This window comes from Procambarus clarkii, unplaced genomic scaffold (genome assembly GCF_040958095.1).
Source record: "Procambarus clarkii isolate CNS0578487 unplaced genomic scaffold, FALCON_Pclarkii_2.0 HiC_scaffold_110, whole genome shotgun sequence".
Classification (NCBI taxonomy): Eukaryota; Metazoa; Arthropoda; class Malacostraca; order Decapoda; family Cambaridae; genus Procambarus; species Procambarus clarkii.
In genome coordinates, this window is record NW_027189143.1 from 2,818,115 (window position 1) to 2,838,993 (window position 20,879).

Consider the following 20,879-nt stretch of genomic DNA (forward strand, 5'->3'; position numbering starts at 1 on the left):
AGTATGTCACTTATACAAGCTGCTTTTATTTCTAGTACAGTATGACAATTTTTATTTTGGGGGGGGGGGGGGGGGGGTGGGTGATCCTTGACAGTGCATAAGAGCGAAAAGCGACGGCGTTTTGTTTGTAAGAGAACAGGTTGTACTACAAATGACTTGATTTATTGATATCACGTGTATGTATGACACCTAAATTAGTGTATTTGTTTATTTATTTATTTATTTATTATATGTGTAGATGAAGGTTAATTCATATGACTGATGCTAGGAATGTCTGAAATCTCCTTAGAAGGATATTTTGGCCCTGAGAAGGGCCGAGTTTGGTGTATACTAGGGTGGTCGATTTAGCTTATGCACGCTCTCCACGGATACGGCGAGCAAGCTGAATGTCCTTTGGCATGATGGTGACACGCTTGGCGTGGATGGCACAGAGGTTAGTGTCCTCGAAGAGACCGACCAGGTAAGCCTCGGATGCCTCCTGTAAAGCCATGACGGCAGACGACTGGAAGCGAAGATCGGTCTTGAAGTCCTGGGCAATCTCGCGCACCAGACGCTGGAAGGGAAGTTTCCTGATGAGCAACTCGGTGCTCTTCTGGTAACGACGGATCTCACGCAGGGCGACCGTTCCGGGCCTGTAACGGTGAGGCTTCTTCACACCCCCTGTGGCAGGAGCAGACTTGCGTGCTGCCTTGGTGGCCAGCTGCTTACGAGGAGCCTTGCCTCCCGTGGACTTGCGAGCAGTCTGCTTGGTGCGAGCCATGGTGAACAACTGTGGTTTGTGATGGCCGGCGCCGAAAAATTTTTGCTTATATACGCCGTCTCGAGGCGCTTGCTCGAGCGCCATTGGCTGCTCGACTCGCCTACGTCACCCCGTTGCCCCTCCCCTCCTTCCTCTGGCTGCAGCCAACAGGCGGCTCACCTCAATCACTATTATCGCTGATTTTGCTCTATTTTTGGATTTGTGCAAAAGTCATTTCACAGGGACGTGAAACAGACGAGTAGGCAACTGCAGTTTTGAAAGCGTTGTGAGAAAGCCGTGTCTACTCGACCACAAGCGTAAAGTAAGGGCAGGCAGGAGTTGCAATGCTACTAGTACGTCCGCTTGATGGGATATAGTCGGGAAATCGTGCGGGCATTCGTCAATTCGATTCACACAACTTCAACACCATGACTGGACGCGGCAAGGGAGGCAAGGGACTCGGAAAGGGTGGCGCCAAGCGTCATCGTAAGGTGCTACGTGACAACATCCAGGGCATCACCAAGCCCGCTATTCGTCGCTTAGCTCGTCGTGGCGGCGTGAAGCGTATTTCGGGTCTCATCTACGAAGAGACCCGTGGCGTCCTGAAGGTGTTCCTCGAGAACGTCATCCGTGATGCTGTAACCTACACGGAACACGCCAAGAGGAAGACCGTCACTGCTATGGACGTGGTGTACGCTCTGAAGCGCCAGGGTCGTACCCTCTACGGATTCGGCGGATAAGAGCTTGGCTAATCCATCGATTCCACCCACCACCACCTCAAAACGGGACCTAATTAGGTCCCTATACTTTTTTTACTGAAGGGCTTAATAGACGATAACATAAATTGTTTTGATATCAGCTAGCACATTGGGTCTTATGAAATCTATTTTTTATCCTCGCATGCTTAAAGGGACTCTGATTGGGGAGGGAGGGGGGGGGGGGGGGAAGGTTTGTTACGTTATATACTAGCAGAGCAGGATCATTGGTGGGGGGGGGGGGGGTGAGGGGGAGAGAGAGAGAGAGAGAGAGAGAGAGAGAGAGAGAGAGAGAGATCTTTCCCAACTCTTCCTTTTTACATGAGTGAGCTACCCGTTTTATTCATTTTATCCTTCTCAGAGCTGTTTTGATAGTATCCAAATGATGGTAAATGAAAAGGGAGGACACGAATATCTACCCAGAATTCAGGACTGGCAATCGATATGCATGTTTGAGTGCGAATCTTTTTCTCTCTCAACTTAGGTATACGTTTATGTCGTACCTAAAAGCGAGAACCACACTATTGGGACAAGTATGCAAGGCCCAATTTTCCTAACAAGCACAGTTAATTTTGTTATTTTCGAACATTTCTTTCCAAATTGGTTTATCCAATTAACAGTATTATATTAAGATCATGAATTGCTGGGTTAGGTTAGGTTAGGTTAGCTTAGCTTAGGTTAGGTTAGGTTAGGTTAGGTTAGGTTAGGTTAGCTTAGCTTGGGTTAGCTTAGGTTAGGTTAGGTTAGCTTAGCTTGGGTTAGCATAGGTTAGGTTAGGTTTGATTACATTTCTATGTTAGATTTAACTCAAATTCAAAACAATTGCAGTCATTCGGCTTGTTAGTCAACTTGCCTCTAATAGGGGCAATTTGTCTAACAAGACTATTTAGTTTTGTGTGCATATATATATATATATATATATATATATATATATATATATATATATATATATATATATATATATATATATATATATATATATATATATATATATATATATATATATTATAGCTTCAAGACTCCGAACCAATATAGAAGCATCAAGAGGAAGTGCTTGTGTTATGGGCCAATAGGCCTTCTGCAGTTACTTCCATTCTTATGTTTTTATTCCCATTGGTTCGTGTTTTATCTTGTGTAAATGTCAATCACCTTACCCAAAACTTTGGTACCATATCACCTCACCCATGTGTATATATAAATATATATATATATATATATATATATATATATATATATATATATATAATATATATATATATATATATATATATAATATACAGAGTAAATCTACCCCAAAAGTAATGATTTATTTGTCTACAAAACTAAACTCTTTTTGGAATCATATGAGGCCCCTCCACTGAGGGGGGAGGCCTGGATGTTTATTGTCATGTGTATTCATGCTGCTTGCATGTCGTCGTTTATTTTGCCTTTGTTGTTTTCTTGACAGCTTTCTTTGCCTTGGGTGGTTTGGGAGATTTTGAAGCTCTCTTTATTTTGGGCTTTTTGTTCCCAACAACAAGCTGCTGCTGCTGCTGCTTCTTTTTCAAGGCTGTAGGTGGTTTGTTGCTTGTGGCGGCTTTCTTGGGAGTTACCACGGCCTTCTTTGCTGCTGTAGATGGTTTCTTGGTTGTGGTGGCTTTCTTGGGAGTTAGAACGGCCCTCTTCTCTGCTACGGCCAGCTTGAATGATCCACTAGCTCCACTTCCCTTGGTCTGAACAAGAATGCCGTCAGCCACTGCTTTCTTGAGAAATCTTCGGATGTAAATGGCGATCTTGGCAGCCTCGACTTTGTTGTTGGCAACAACGTACTTCTTGATTGCTTGTAGAGACGAGCCCTTACGGTCTTTGAGTGCTGCGACCGCGGCTAGAACCATTTGACTAGTTTTCGGGTGAGCAACCTGGACGCGAGGTTTCCTGGTGGTGGCCACCACAGCAGCAGCAGCCGCAGCCTTCTTGGTAGGCTTTGCTTCTACCATGATGATGATGAGATAACCAAGGTGATGAGAGACGCTCAGACAGTCACGGGGGAATGATGCTGCCGCCGCTTGAGCCGAACCTATTTATGTGCCGGCACGGTACAGAAGCTGCAACCTGGCAACTCGTCCACCAATCACGACGGTTGGTTTTACGGCTCCGAAACCTGGATCCCATATCTTCTCTAAAATAGAAGCATTTGTTCATGTTCTTTGTAAAAGTATCATAAAGCAGGACAGATGAGACAAATATCATAAAAACTGAAGAGCAGATGAGCACACACATGTTTGTATTACAAAAGAAAATCCACAAATTCATTAGAAATTGGCAGGGCAGGCTGAGGAAGTAGGTAGATGTAAAATGTCTGTAAATGGCGAAAGAACATAAACCCAAGACTGAATAAACGATGTTAAATATCCATGCCAAGGAGACAAAAATATGTTAGGATACAATTACCATTAAGACACCACAAGCAGGTCCGTATCCTGCCGCGATGACTTAAAAGAGTTGGTTATTAGCCACAATGTGTAGGCAGTCTCATGCCAACGGCCATACCACGTTGAGAACACCGCTTCTCGTCCGATCAGCGAAGTTAAGCAACGTTGGGTTTGGTTAGTACTTGGATGGGTGACCGCCTGGGAACACCAAATGCTGTTGGCAATAATGTTTTTTGTTTTGTTTTGTTTTGTTTCGTTTGTTTTTGTTTGAATGGCTGGCTCCACGGGAAATTCACGGAGTTGTGTGGAATAAGGCCTGGTAAAATGAATTAATATGTATGTCATGTTTAAAACAAACTCGCTTAATATAGATATTGTGTGAGGCTTTATACAAAAACAAACAACCAAAACAAAACATGTTGTATATATATATAGCTTAATCCGGGTTTGAACTCGCAACTCCAAGAATACGCATCACTTATATACACTTTACCACTGGACCACTGCTGCAGGACACAAGCTTGATGCTGAGGTATCAATTTAATGACGTAAATGCCATTTCCACAAATAAATGATAATTAAAAAGTATTTGTATGTACAAATCTTTTCTGTTTAAAAGGCTACAATATCAGTTACTGATATAATTTGTGTTAATGTTTCTATACCCACAAGAAGGCATATTTTTGCTTATATGTAAAGGGTACGGAGAACGAATCCACAGACCATCATTCCCCTCCCCTTCCCTCCCCCCCCCCCCCCCCCCCCCCCCCCCCCCCCCCCCCCCCCCCCCCAACTCCCACCTACTACCACCACCACCACCACCACCAATCACCACCAATCACCACCAATCACCACCAATCACCACCAATCACCACCACCACATCTAACCGAAAACCCCCTAACACATCAACCCTCCCCCCAATCAACAGGCGAAATAATAACCCTCAAATGCCTGCCTGCCTGCCTGCCTGCCTGCAAGCCAATACTAACGGTCTTCTCAGAAAGAAAATCTCTTTGTATCTGTATTACTTGATGAAATGTATGATTCTAATAATGAAAATAAATTTTGATGTCGGTTGTATGAGCATAATGACCAATATGCACATGATATGAATGAATTAAATAGTGTAGTTTTAAGTAATTAGGTTGTAGACACATTAAGCGGATATGATATTTGACGCGTCCAGAACTGGTGATTTTTGGTTTAGTTTTAAATGCACCACCACCACCACCACCACCATTGCTTCCCCAGAGCCTAATTAAGGACCGGTAAAAGGAGTCAATATGTATGTCATCTATAAAACCAAAGAATGAATAAAAAAACACACACACAAACCTACATAATAGTATTAGGAAGATTGTATGGCAAAAAAAAAAAAGTATTATTCCCATTGGGTCGTTTGAACTCGCGACTTCCAAAATACCAGCCACACACCTTACCACCCAGCCACCATAGAGTTGGTATAATTGTGCAACTTTAGTTATAAAAGTAAAGTTCTTATTGTCTCAAATCTTATTGTCTGTTCTATGAAAAGGCATGATGTAAATTATGTATTTTTTGAATGATTGAATTGTAGGCACATTAAGCGGATTCGATATTTGATATATCCAGAAAAGGTGATTTCTGTTCAGTTTTAAAATGCATCACCGTTAACGCTAAAGGACTGGTAAAACGACTCGATGTTTGTCATTTTTAAAATAAACACTAAAACTAGGCCCTTAACATATATAATGTTTGAATATAAATTGAATGCATATAAATACAAAGTGGGAGTGGCTGGCTGGCTGGCTGGCTGGCTGGGCTGGCTGGCTGGCTGGCTGGCCTGCCTGCCTGCCTGCCTGCCTGCCTGCCTGCCTGCCTGGCTGCTGGCTGGCTGGCTGGCTGGCTGGCTGGCTGGCTGGCTGGCTGGCTGGCTGGCTGCTGCCTGCCTGCCTGCCCGCCCGCCCGCCCGCCCGCCCGCCCGCCCGCCTGCTTGCCTTGCCTTGCCTTGCCTTGCCTTGCCTGTCCTGTCCTGTTATTGCCTTGCCTTGCCTTGCCTTGCCTTGCCTTGCCTTGCCTTGCCCTGCCCTGCCCTGCCTTGGCTGCAGCTGGCTGGCTGGCCGTAAATCAACTCTTAACAACACCATACCACACCACACCATCACTCATCACCCATCACCCACCACCGGCCCCAGTCTCCCAGCCTCTCTTATATACCCGAGCAGGCCCTTTAAATTATTTGAATTGTTGCACTTCGGCCAATGGCAGGCACGATCGCTGCTGCTCAAACATATTCTGGTTCACAAGTATTATAATATATTATATTATATTATATTATATATATATATATATATATATAATATATATATATATATATATATATATATATATATATATATATATATATATATATATATATATATTCATGAAACACATTAAAACCTTGATCATTTATTCATTCATTACGTCTAGTGAAGAATTGCTTTTGTTCATTTGTATGATTAAAAATTAATATAATATGAATTCCTCGCTTAAAGTAAAATATAAAATATATATTGGATTTATATGATTGGTTAATATTCCAAGTGATGCTGAATATCCCCTATAATTTTGTTTTGTTTGTTTGTTATGTACACATTCCAAATGAAATCAATATAAATGTTATTATTAATGTTTGAAAGTTGATTGTCTACTTGAATCTCTCTATTAAAGTGTGTGTGGCTCCGGATGGAGCCTGGTTATGGTATTTGTCGTGGTGGGTGGCAGAAGTGCTTACTTCTTCTCTGTCTTCTTTGGCAAAAGAACTGCCTGAATGTTTGGAAGAACACCTCCCTGTGCAATGGTTACGCCAGACAGAAGTTTGTTGAGTTCTTCGTCGTTGCGGATGGCCAACTGCAAGTGACGTGGGATGATACGGGTCTTCTTGTTGTCACGTGCGGCATTACCGGCGAGCTCCAGAACTTCGGCAGCGAGGTATTCCATGACGGCTGCCAGGTAGACAGGAGCGCCAGCACCGACGCGTTCGGCGTAGTTGCCCTTACGCAGCAGACGGTGAATTCTGCCCACGGGGAACTGAAGTCCGGCCCTGCTGGAGCGAGACTTTGACTTGCCCTTCACTTTGCCTCCCTTGCCGCGTCCTGACATTGCTGCTGCTGTTGTGGGTTTGTGGTGTTTATGCCGCCCCGCAGATCGAGCTTCGTGTTATATACCCCGCTCAGGATCAAGGGAGCCCGCCACTGACCAATCAGCGCGCTCCGCCACGCGACCCGCTCTGAGCTGAGTCGCGAGCGGGATATAAAAAGGAAAGCTCGCCTCGCGCAAAAGTTCATTATTGTATCGCAACGCCAGCCAGCACGAGCATCATCATGCCACCCAAGGCATCTGGAAAGGCTGCCAAGAAGGCCGGAAAGGCCCAGAAGGCCAATTGCCAAGGGCGATAAGAAAAAGAAGCGCAGGAGGAAGGAAGAGCTACAGCATCTACATCTACAAAGTGCTGAAGCAGGTCCACCCCGACACTGGTATCTCTTCCAAAAGCCATGTCGATCATGAACTCGTTCGTGAACGACATCTTCGAGCGCATCGCCGCCGAGGCTTCTCGCCTGGCCCACTACAACAAGCGTTCCACCATTACCAGTCGGGAGATCCAGAACGGCTGTTAAGGCTCCTGTTGCCCGGGAGAACTGGCCAAGCACGCCGTCTCTGAGGGCACTAAGGCCGTCACCAAGTACACCTCCTCCAAGTAAACGGCTTACTTACTGCCCTGTGGTGGTGGCTTGGCCTCAAACCAACAAACTCGGCTCCATTGGAGCCACACTTTAATTTCTAAAGAGATTGTGAGTGTTGAGCACCAATACTATTATAACAAAAACCTCTGTCACTGGAAAGCAAATAGCTATAAAATGAGAATATTTATGAAACTGTCTGTGTGTGTTTCTCTCTCTCAGTCTCTGTCTGTCTGTCTGTCTGTTCTGTCTCTGTCTTGTCTGTCTCTGTCTTGTCTGTCTGTCTGTCTGTCTGTGTCTCTCTCTCTCTCTCTCTCTCTCTCTCTCTCTCTCTCTCTCTCTCTCTCTCTCTCTCTCTCTCTCTCTCTCTCCTCTCTCTCTCTCTCTCTCTCTCTCAACACATATAAGCACTCGGTATCTTTTTTTTTTTCTAGAGATTAGAGATTCATTGTTATGTTCCACATTAGGATTACTATGCAGGCCACCCTCTAGGTTTGAAAATGTTCAAGAAAACGGTTAATTTAAAATGTCATCTCCTAACTTAACAGATTAAGCCAGAGGACCGAAAACAGAATAAAACAGGACTGGACAGTATGTCACTTATACAAGCTGCTTTTATTTCTAGTACAGTATGACAATTTTTATTTTGGGGGGGGGGGGGGGGGGGGGGGGGGGGGGGGGGGGGTGGTGGATCCTTGACAGTGCATAAGAGCGAAAAAGCGACGGCGTTTTGTTGTAAGAGAACAGGTTGTACTACAAATGACTTGATTTATTGATATCAAGTGTATGTATGACACCTAAATTAGTGTATTTGTTTATTTATTTATTTATTTATTATATGTGTAGATGAGGTTAATTCATATGACTGATGCTAGGAATGTCTGAAATCTCCTTAGAAGGATATTTTGGCCCTGAGAAGGGCCGGAGTTTCGGTGTATACTAGGGTGGTCGATTAGCTTATGCACGCTCTCCACGGATACGGCGAGCAAGCTGAATTGTCCTTTGGTGGCATGATGGTGACCACGCTTGGCGTGGATGGCACAGAGGTTAGTGTCCTCGAAGAGACCGACCAGGTTAAGCCTCGGATGCCTCCTGTAAAGCCATGACGGCAGACGGACTGGAAGCGAAGATCGGTCTTGAAGTACCTGGGCAATCTCGCGCAACCAGACGCTGGAAGGGAAGTTTCCTGATGAGACACTCGGTGCTCTTTCTGGTAACGACGGATCTCACGCAGGGCGACCGTTCCGGGCCTGTAACGGTGAGGCTTCTTCACACCCCCTGTGGCAGGAGCAGACTTGCGTGCTGCCTTGGTGGGCCAGCTGCTTACGAGGAGCCTTGCCGTCCCGTGGACTTGCGAGCAGTCTGCTTGGTGCGAGCCATGGTGAACAACTGTGGTTTGTGATGGCCGGCGCCGAAAAATTTTTGCTTATATACGCCGTCTCGAGGCGCTTGCTCGAGCGCCATTGGCTGCTTCGACTCGCCTACGTCACCCACGTTGCCCCCTCCCCTCCTTCCTCTGGCTGCAGCCAACAGGCGGCTCACCTCAATCACTATTATCGCTGATTTTGCTCTATTTTTTGGATTTGTGCAAAAAGTCATTTCACAGGGACGTGAAACAGACGAGTAGGCAACTGCAGTTTTGAAAGCGTTGTGAGAAAGCCGGTGTCTACTCGACCACAAGCGTAAAGTAAGGGCAGGCAGGAGTTGCAATGCTACTAGTACGGTCCAGCTTGATGGGATATAGTCGGAAATCGTGCGGGCATTCGTCAATTCGATTCACACAACTTCAACACCATGACTGGACGCGGCAGGGGAGCAAGGGACTCGGAAAGGGTGGCGCCAAGCGTCATCGTAAGGTGCTACGTGACAACATCCAGGGCATCACCAAGCCCGCTATTCGTCGCTTAGCTCGTCGTGGCGGCGTGAAGCGTATTTTCGGGTCTCATCTACGAAGAGACCCGTGGCGGTCCTGAAGGTGTTCCTCGAGAACGTCAATCCGTGATGCTGTACCCTACACGGAACACGCCAAGAGGAAGACCGTCACTTGCTATGGACGTGGTTGTACGCTCTGAAGCGCCAGGGTCGTACCCTCTACGGATTCGGCGGATAAGAGCTTGGCTAATCCATCGATTCCACCCACCCACCACCTCAAAACGGGACCTAATTAGGTCCCTATACTTTTTTTACTGAAGGGCTTAATAGACGATAACATAAATTGTTTTGATATCAGCTAGCACATTGGGTCTTATGAAATCTATTTTTTTATCCTCGCATGCTTAAAGGGACTCTGATTTGGGGAGGGGAGGGGGGGGGGGGGGGGGGGAAGGTTTGTTACGTATATACTAGCAGAGCAGGATCATTGGTGTGGGGGGGGGGGGTGGTGAGGGCGAGAGAGAGAGAGACGAGGAGAGAGAAGGGAGATGAGAGAGAGGAGATCTTTCCCAAACTCTTCCTTTTTACATGCGTGAGCTACCCCGGTTTTATTCATTTTATCCTTCTCAGAGCTGTTTTGATAGTATTCCAAATGATGGTACAATGAAAAGGATGAGGACACGAAATCTACCCAGAATTTCAGGACTGGCACATTCGATATGCATGTTTGAGTGCGAATCCTTTTTCTACTCTCAACTTAGGTTATACGGTTTATGTCCGTACCTAAAAGCGAAGAACCACACTATTGTTTAGGACAAGTATGCAAGGCCCAATTTTCCTAACAAGCACAGTTAATTTTGTTATTTTCGAACATTTCTTTCCAAATTGGTTTATCCAATTAACAGTATTATATTAATGATCATGAATTGTCTGGGTTAGGTTAGGTTAGGTTAGCTTAGCTTAAGGTTAGGTTAGGTTAGGTTAGGTTAGGTTAGGTATGCTTAGCTTGGGTTAGCTTAGGTAGGTTAGGTTAGCTTAGCTTGGGTTAGCATAGGGTTAGGTTAGGTTGATTACCATTTCTATGTTAGATTACTACTCAAATTCAAAACAATTGCAGTCATTCGGCTTGTTAGTCAACTTGCCTCTAATAGGGGCAATTTGTCTAACAAGACTATTTAGTTTTGGTGCAATATATAATATATATATATATATATATATTATATAATAATATATATATATACTATATATATATATATATATATATATATATATATATATATATATATATATATTATATATTATATATATTATAGCTTCAAGACCTCCGAACCAATATAGAAGCATCATCAAGAGGGAAGTGCGTGTGTTATGGGCCAATAGGCCTTCTGCAGTTACTTCCATTCTTATGTTTTTATTCCCATTGGTTCGTGTTTTATCTTGTGTAAATGTCAATCACCTTACCCAAAACTTTGGTACCATATCACCTCACCCATGTGTATATATATATATATATATATATATATATATATATATATATATATATATATATATATATATATATATATATATATATATATATATATATATATATATAATATACAGAGTAAATCTACCCCAAAAGTAATGATTTATTTGTCTACAAAACTAAACTCTTTTTGGAATCATATGAGGCCCCTCCACTGAGGGGGGAGGCCTGGATGTTTATTGTCATGTGTATTCATGCTGCTTGCATGTCGTCGTTTATTTTGCCTTTGTTGTTTTCTTGACAGCTTTCTTTGCCTTGGGTGGTTTGGGAGATTTTGAAGCTCTCTTTATTTTGGGCTTTTTGTTCCCAACAACAAGCTGCTGCTGCTGCTTCTTTTTCAAGGCTGTAGGTGGTTTGTTGCTTGTGGCGGCTTTCTTGGGAGTTACCACGGCCTTCTTTGCTGCTGTAGATGGTTTCTTGGTTGTGGTGGCTTTCTTGGGAGTTAGAACGGCCCTCTTCTCTGCTACGGCCAGCTTGAATGATCCACTAGCTCCACTTCCCTTGGTCTGAACAAGAATGCCGTCAGCCACTGCTTTCTTGAGAAATCTTCGGATGTAAATGGCGATCTTGGCAGCCTCGACTTTGTTGTTGGCAACAACGTACTTCTTGATTGCTTGTAGAGACGAGCCCTTACGGTCTTTGAGTGCTGCGACCGCGGCTAGAACCATTTGACTAGTTTTCGGGTGAGCAACCTGGACGCGAGGTTTCCTGGTGGTGGCCACCACAGCAGCAGCAGCCGCAGCCTTCTTGGTAGGCTTTGCTTCTACCATGATGATGATGAGATAACCAAGGTGATGAGAGACGCTCAGACAGTCACGGGGGAATGATGCTGCCGCCGCTTGAGCCGAACCTATTTATGTGCCGGCACGGTACAGAAGCTGCAACCTGGCAACTCGTCCACCAATCACGACGGTTGGTTTTACGGCTCCGAAACCTGGATCCCATATCTTCTCTAAAATAGAAGCATTTGTTCATGTTCTTTGTAAAAGTATCATAAAGCAGGACAGATGAGACAAATATCATAAAAACTGAAGAGCAGATGAGCACACACATGTTTGTATTACAAAAGAAAATCCACAAATTCATTAGAAATTGGCAGGGCAGGCTGAGGAAGTAGGTAGATGTAAAATGTCTGTAAATGGCGAAAGAACATAAACCCAAGACTGAATAAACGATGTTAAATATCCATGCCAAGGAGACAAAAATATGTTAGGATACAATTACCATTAAGACACCACAAGCAGGTCCGTATCCTGCCGCGATGACTTAAAAGAGTTGGTTATTAGCCACAATGTGTAGGCAGTCTCATGCCAACGGCCATACCACGTTGAGAACACCGCTTCTCGTCCGATCAGCGAAGTTAAGCAACGTTGGGTTTGGTTAGTACTTGGATGGGTGACCGCCTGGGAACACCAAATGCTGTTGGCAATAATGTTTTTTGTTTTGTTTTGTTTTGTTTCGTTTGTTTTTGTTTGAATGGCTGGCTCCACGGGAAATTCACGGAGTTGTGTGGAATAAGGCCTGGTAAAATGAATTAATATGTATGTCATGTTTAAAACAAACTCGCTTAATATAGATATTGTGTGAGGCTTTATACAAAAACAAACAACCAAAACAAAACATGTTGTATATATATATAGCTTAATCCGGGTTTGAACTCGCAACTCCAAGAATACGCATCACTTATATACACTTTACCACTGGACCACTGCTGCAGGACACAAGCTTGATGCTGAGGTATCAATTTAATGACGTAAATGCCATTTCCACAAATAAATGATAATTAAAAAGTATTTGTATGTACAAATCTTTTCTGTTTAAAAGGCTACAATATCAGTTACTGATATAATTTGTGTTAATGTTTCTATACCCACAAGAAGGCATATTTTTGCTTATATGTAAAGGGTACGGAGAACGAATCCACAGACCATCATTCCCCTCCTCCCTCCCCCCCCCCCCCCCCCCCCCCCCCCCAACTCCCACCTACTACCACCACCACCACCACCACCAATCACCACCAATCACCACCAATCACCACCAATCACCACCAATCACCACCACCACATCTAACCGAAAACCCCCTAACACATCAACCCTCCCCCCAATCAACAGGCGAAATAATAACCCTCAAATGCCTGCCTGCTGCCTGCCTGCCTGCAAGCCAATACTAACGGTCTTCTCAGAAAGAAAATCTCTTTGTATCTGTATTACTTGATGAAATGTATGATTCTAATAATGAAAATAAATTTTGATGTCGGTTGTATGAGCATAATGACCAATATGCACATGATATGAATGAATTAAATAGTGTAGTTTTAAGTAATTAGGTTGTAGACACATTAAGCGGATATGATATTTGACGCGTCCAGAACTGGTGATTTTTGGTTTAGTTTTAAATGCACCACCACCACCACCACCACCATTGCTTCCCCAGAGCCTAATTAAGGACCGGTAAAAGGAGTCAATATGTATGTCATCTATAAAACCAAAGAATGAATAAAAAAACACACACACAAACCTACATAATAGTATTAGGAAGATTGTATGGCAAAAAAAAAAAAGTATTATTCCCATTGGGTCGTTTGAACTCGCGACTTCCAAAATACCAGCCACACACCTTACCACCCAGCCACCATAGAGTTGGTATAATTGTGCAACTTTAGTTATAAAAGTAAAGTTCTTATTGTCTCAAATCTTATTGTCTGTTCTATGAAAAGGCATGATGTAAATTATGTATTTTTTGAATGATTGAATTGTAGGCACATTAAGCGGATTCGATATTTGATATATCCAGAAAAGGTGATTTCTGTTCAGTTTTAAAATGCATCACCGTTAACGCTAAAGGACTGGTAAAACGACTCGATGTTTGTCATTTTTAAAATAAACACTAAAACTAGGCCCTTAACATATATAATGTTTGAATATAAATTGAATGCATATAAATACAAAGTGGGAGTGGCTGGCTGGCTGGCTGGCTGGCTGGCTGGCTGGCTGGCTGGCTGGCTGCCTGCCTGCCTGCCTGCCTGCCTGCCTGCCTGCCTGGCTGGCTGGCTGGCTGGCTGGCTGGCTGGCTGGCTGGCTGGCTGGCTGGCTGGCTGGCTGGCTGCCTGCCTGCCTGCCTGCCCGCCCGCCCGCCCGCCCGCCCGCCCGCCTGCTTGCCTTGCCTTGCCTTGCCTTGCCTGTCCTGTCCTGTTATTGCCTTGCCTTGCCTTGCCTTGCCTTGCCTTGCCTTGCCTTGCCCTGCCCTGCCCTGCCTTGGCTGCAGCTGGCTGGCCGTAAATCAACTCTTAACAACACCATACCACACCACACCATCACTCATCACCCATCACCCACCACCGGCCCCAGTCTCCCAGCCTCTCTTATATACCCGAGCAGGCCCTTTAAATTATTTGAATTGTTGCACTTCGGCCAATGGCAGGCACGATCGCTGCTGCTCAAACATATTCTGGTTCACAAGTATTATAATATATTATATTATATTATATTATATATATATATATATATATATATATATATATATATATATATATATATATATATATATATATATATATATATATATATATTCATGAAACACATTAAAACCTTGATCATTTATTCATTCATTACGTCTAGTGAAGAATTGCTTTTGTTCATTTGTATGATTAAAAATTAATATAATATGAATTCCTCGCTTAAAGTAAAATATAAAATATATATTGGATTTATATGATTGGTTAATATTCCAAGTGATGCTGAATATCCCCTATAATTTTGTTTTGTTTGTTTGTTATGTACACATTCCAAATGAAATCAATATAAATGTTATTATTAATGTTTGAAAGTTGATTGTCTACTTGAATCTCTCTATTAAAGTGTGTGTGGCTCCGGATGGAGCCTGGTTATGGTATTTGTCGTGGTGGGTGGCAGAAGTGCTTACTTCTTCTCTGTCTTCTTTGGCAAAAGAACTGCCTGAATGTTTGGAAGAACACCTCCCTGTGCAATGGTTACGCCAGACAGAAGTTTGTTGAGTTCTTCGTCGTTGCGGATGGCCAACTGCAAGTGACGTGGGATGATACGGGTCTTCTTGTTGTCACGTGCGGCATTACCGGCGAGCTCCAGAACTTCGGCAGCGAGGTATTCCATGACGGCTGCCAGGTAGACAGGAGCGCCAGCACCGACGCGTTCGGCGTAGTTGCCCTTACGCAGCAGACGGTGAATTCTGCCCACGGGGAACTGAAGTCCGGCCCTGCTGGAGCGAGACTTTGACTTGCCCTTCACTTTGCCTCCCTTGCCGCGTCCTGACATTGCTGCTGCTGTTGTGGGTTTGTGGTGTTTTATGCCGCCCCGCAGATCGAGCTTCGTGTTATATACCCCGCTCAGGATCAAGGGAGCCCGCCACTGACCAATCAGCGCGCTCCGCCACGCGACCCGCTCTGAGCTGAGTCGCGAGCGGGATATAAAAGGAAAGCTCGCCTCGCGCAAAAGTTCATTATTGTATCGCAACGCCAGCCAGCACGAGCATCATCATGCCACCCAAGGCATCTGGAAAGGCTGCCAAGAAGGCCGGAAAGGCCCAGAAGGCCATTGCCAAGGGCGATAAGAAAAAGAAGCGCAGGAGGAAGGAGAGCTACAGCATCTACATCTACAAAGTGCTGAAGCAGGTCCACCCCGACACTGGTATCTCTTCCAAAGCCATGTCGATCATGAACTCGTTCGTGAACGACATCTTCGAGCGCATCGCCGCCGAGGCTTCTCGCCTGGCCCACTACAACAAGCGTTCCACCATTACCAGTCGGGAGATCCAGACGGCTGTAAGGCTCCTGTTGCCCGGAGAACTGGCCAAGCACGCCGTCTCTGAGGGCACTAAGGCCGTCACCAAGTACACCTCCTCCAAGTAAACGGCTTACTTACTGCCCTGTGGTGGTGGCTTGGCCTCAAACCAACAAACTCGGCTCCATTGGAGCCACACTTTAATTTCTAAAGAGATTGTGAGTGTTAGACACCAATACTATTATAACAAAAACCTCTGTCACTGAAAGCAAATAGCTATAAAATGAGAATATTTATGAAACTGTCTGTGTGTGTTTCTCTCTCTCAGTCTCTGTCTGTCTGTCTGTCTGTCTGTCTCTGTCTTGTCTGTCTCTGTCTTGTCTGTCTGTCTGTCTGTCTGTGTCTCTCTCTCTCTCTCTCTCTCTCTCTCTCTCTCTCTCTCTCTCTCTCTCTCTCTCTCTCTCTCTCTCTCTCTCTCTCTCTCTCTCTCTCTCTCAACACATATAAGCACTCGGTATCTTTTTTTTTTTCTAGAGATTAGAGATTCATTGTTATGTTCCACATTAGGATTACTATGCAGGCCACCCTCTTAGGTTTGAAAATGTCAAGAAAACGGTTAATTTAAAATGTCATCTCCTAACTTAACAGATTAAGCCAGAGGACCGAAAACAGAATAAAACAGGACTGGACAGTATGTCACTTATACAAGCTGCTTTTATTTCTAGTACAGTATGACAATTTTTATTTTGGGGGGGGGGGGGGGGGGGTGGGTGATCCTTGACAGTGCATAAGAGCGAAAAGCGACGGCGTTTTGTTTGTAAGAGAACAGGTTGTACTACAAATGACTTGATTTATTGATATCACGTGTATGTATGACACCTAAATTAGTGTATTTGTTTATTTATTTATTTATTTATTATATGTGTAGATGAAGGTTAATTCATATGACTGATGCTAGGAATGTCTGAAATCTCCTTAGAAGGATATTTTGGCCCTGAGAAGGGCCGAGTTTGGTGTATACTAGGGTGGTCGATTTAGCTTATGCACGCTCTCCACGGATACGGCGAGCAAGCTGAATGTCCTTTGGCATGATGGTGACACGCTTGGCGTGGATGGCACAGAGGTTAGTGTCCTCGAAGAGACCGACCAGGTAAGCCTCGGATGCCTCCTGTAAAGCCATGACGGCAGACGACTGGAAGCGAAGATCGGTCTTGAAGTCCTGGGCAATCTCGCGCACCAGACGCTGGAAGGGAAGTTTCCTGATGAGCAACTCGGTGCTCTTCTGGTAACGACGGATCTCACGCAGGGCGACCGTTCCGGGCCTGTAACGGTGAGGCTTCTTCACACCCCCTGTGGCAGGAGCAGACTTGCGTGCTGCCTTGGTGGCCAGCTGCTTACGAGGAGCCTTGCCTCCCGTGGACTTGCGAGCAGTCTGCTTGGTGCGAGCCATGGTGAACAACTGTGGTTTGTGATGGCCGGCGCCGAAAAATTTTTGCTTATATACGCCGTCTCGAGGCGCTTGCTCGAGCGCCATTGGCTGCTCGACTCGCCTACGTCACCCCGTTGCCCCTCCCCTCCTTCCTCTGGCTGCAGCCAACAGGCGGCTCACCTCAATCACTATTATCGCTGATTTTGCTCTATTTTTTGGATTTGTGCAAAAGTCATTTCACAGGGACGTGAAACAGACGAGTAGGCAACTGCAGTTTTGAAAGCGTTGTGAGAAAGCCGTGTCTACTCGACCACAAGCGTAAAGTAAGGGCAGGCAGGAGTTGCAATGCTACTAGTACGTCCGCTTGATGGGATATAGTCGGGAAATCGTGCGGGCATTCGTCAATTCGATTCACACAACTTCAACACCATGACTGGACGCGGCAAGGGAGGCAAGGGACTCGGAAAGGGTGGCGCCAAGCGTCATCGTAAGGTGCTACGTGACAACATCCAGGGCATCACCAAGCCCGCTATTCGTCGCTTAGCTCGTCGTGGCGGCGTGAAGCGTATTTCGGGTCTCATCTACGAAGAGACCCGTGGCGTCCTGAAGGTGTTCCTCGAGAACGTCATCCGTGATGCTGTAACCTACACGGAACACGCCAAGAGGAAGACCGTCACTGCTATGGACGTGGTGTACGCTCTGAAGCGCCAGGGTCGTACCCTCTACGGATTCGGCGGATAAGAGCTTGGCTAATCCATCGATTCCACCCACCACCACCTCAAAACGGGACCTAATTAGGTCCCTATACTTTTTTACTGAAGGGCTTAATAGACGATAACATAAATTGTTTTGATATCAGCTAGCACATTGGGTCTTATGAAATCTATTTTTTATCCTCGCATGCTTAAAGGGACTCTGATTGGGGAGGGAGGGGGGGGGGGGGGAAGGTTTGTTACGTTATATACTAGCAGAGCAGGATCATTGGTGGGGGGGGGGGGGGTGAGGGGGAGAGAGAGAGAGAGAGAGAGAGAGAGAGAGAGAGAGAGAGATCTTTCCCAACTCTTCCTTTTTACATGAGTGAGCTACCCGTTTTATTCATTTTATCCTTCTCAGAGCTGTTTTGATAGTATCCAAATGATGGTAAATGAAAAGGGAGGACACGAATATCTACCCAGAATTCAGGACTGGCAATCGATATGCATGTTTGAGTGCGAATCTTTTTCTCTCTCAACTTAGGTATACGTTTATGTCGTACCTAAAAGCGAGAACCACACTATTGGGACAAGTATGCAAGGCCCAATTTTCCTAACAAGCACAGTTAATTTTGTTATTTTCGAACATTTCTTTCCAAATTGGTTTATCCAATTAACAGTATTATATTAAGATCATGAATTGCTGGGTTAGGTTAGGTTAGGTTAGCTTAGCTTAGGTTAGGTTAGGTTAGGTTAGGTTAGGTTAGGTTAGCTTAGCTTGGGTTAGCTTAGGTTAGGTTAGGTTAGCTTAGCTTGGGTTAGCATAGGTTAGGTTAGGTTTGATTACATTTCTATGTTAGATTTAACTCAAATTCAAAACAATTGCAGTCATTCGGCTTGTTAGTCAACTTGCCTCTAATAGGGGCAATTTGTCTAACAAGACTATTTAGTTTTGTGTGCATATATATATATATATATATATATATATATATATATATATATATATATATATATATATATATATATATATATATATATATATATATATATATATTATAGCTTCAAGACTCCGAACCAATATAGAAGCATCAAGAGGAAGTGCTTGTGTTATGGGCCAATAGGCCTTCTGCAGTTACTTCCATTCTTATGTTTTTATTCCCATTGGTTCGTGTTTTATCTTGTGTAAATGTCAATCACCTTACCCAAAACTTTGGTACCATATCACCTCACCCATGTGTATATATATATATATATATATATATATATATATATATATATATATATATATATATATATATATATATATATATATATATATATATATATATATATATAATATACAGAGTAAATCTACCCCAAAAGTAATGATTTATTTGTCTACAAAACTAAACTCTTTTTGGAATCATATGAGGCCCCTCCACTGAGGGGGGAGGCCTGGATGTTTATTGTCATGTGTATTCATGCTGCTTGCATGTCGTCGTTTATTTTGCCTTTGTTGTTTTCTTGACAGCTTTCTTTGCCTTGGGTGGTTTGGGAGATTTTGAAGCTCTCTTTATTTTGGGCTTTTTGTTCCCAACAACAAGCTGCTGCTGCTGCTGCTTCTTTTTCAAGGCTGTAGGTGGTTTGTTGCTTGTGGCGGCTTTCTTGGGAGTTACCACGGCCTTCTTTGCTGCTGTAGATGGTTTCTTGGTTGTGGTGGCTTTCTTGGGAGTTAGAACGGCCCTCTTCTCTGCTACGGCCAGCTTGAATGATCCACTAGCTCCACTTCCCTTGGTCTGAACAAGAATGCCGTCAGCCACTGCTTTCTTGAGAAATCTTCGGATGTAAATGGCGATCTTGGCAGCCTCGACTTTGTTGTTGGCAACAACGTACTTCTTGATTGCTTGTAGAGACGAGCCCTTACGGTCTTTGAGTGCTGCGACCGCGGCTAGAACCATTTGACTAGTTTTCGGGTGAGCAACCTGGACGCGAGGTTTCCTGGTGGTGGCCACCACAGCAGCAGCAGCCGCAGCCTTCTTGGTAGGCTTTGCTTCTACCATGATGATGATGAGATAACCAAGGTGATGAGAGACGCTCAGACAGTCACGGGGGAATGATGCTGCCGCCGCTTGAGCCGAACCTATTTATGTGCCGGCACGGTACAGAAGCTGCAACCTGGCAACTCGTCCACCAATCACGACGGTTGGTTTTACGGCTCCGAAACCTGGATCCCATATCTTCTCTAAAATAGAAGCATTTGTTCATGTTCTTTGTAAAAGTATCATAAAGCAGGACAGATGAGACAAATATCATAAAAACTGAAGAGCAGATGAGCACACACATGTTTGTATTACAAAAGAAAATCCACAAATTCATTAGAAATTGGCAGGGCAGGCTGAGGAAGTAGGTAGATGTAAAATGTCTGTAAATGGCGAAAGAACATAAACCCAAGACTGAATAAACGATGTTAAATATCCATGCCAAGGAGACAAAAATATGTTAGGATACAATTACCATTAAGACACCACAAGCAGGTCCGTATCCTGCCGCGATGACTTAAAAGAGTTGGTTATTAGCCACAATGTGTAGGCAGTCTCATGCCAACGGCCATACCACGTTGAGAACACCGCTTCTCGTCCGATCAGCGAAGTTAAGCAACGTTGGGTTTGGTTAGTACTTGGATGGGTGACCGCCTGGGAACACCAAATGCTGTTGGCAATAATGTTTTTTGTTTTGTTTTGTTTTGTTTCGTTTGTTTTTGTTTGAATGGCTGGCTCCACGGGAAATTCACGGAGTTGTGTGGAATAAGGCCTGGTAAAATGAATTAATATGTATGTCATGTTTAAAACAAACTCGCTTAATATAGATATTGTGTGAGGCTTTATACAAAAACAAACAACCAAAACAAAACATGTTGTATATATATATAGCTTAATCCGGGTTTGAACTCGCAACTCCAAGAATACGCATCACTTATATACACTTTACCACTGGACCACTGCTGCAGGACACAAGCTTGA

General features: G+C 44.2%; 3 non-coding genes across 3 annotated transcripts; all 3 read left to right on the plus strand.

Annotated features, from left to right (window-relative positions):
* Positions 1–4,009: 4,009 nt before the first annotated feature.
* LOC138360444 (5S ribosomal RNA) lies at positions 4,010–4,128 on the plus strand. Its single transcript, XR_011226392.1, has one exon. It is a non-coding gene; the product is annotated as a 5S ribosomal RNA (ribosomal RNA).
* An 8,185-nt stretch (positions 4,129–12,313) lies between these two features.
* Positions 12,314–12,432, plus strand: LOC138360445 (5S ribosomal RNA). Its single transcript, XR_011226393.1, has one exon. It is a non-coding gene; the product is annotated as a 5S ribosomal RNA (ribosomal RNA).
* An 8,026-nt stretch (positions 12,433–20,458) lies between these two features.
* Positions 20,459–20,577, plus strand: LOC138360446 (5S ribosomal RNA). The gene has a single exon (XR_011226394.1). It is a non-coding gene; the product is annotated as a 5S ribosomal RNA (ribosomal RNA).
* Positions 20,578–20,879: the final 302 nt, after the last annotated feature.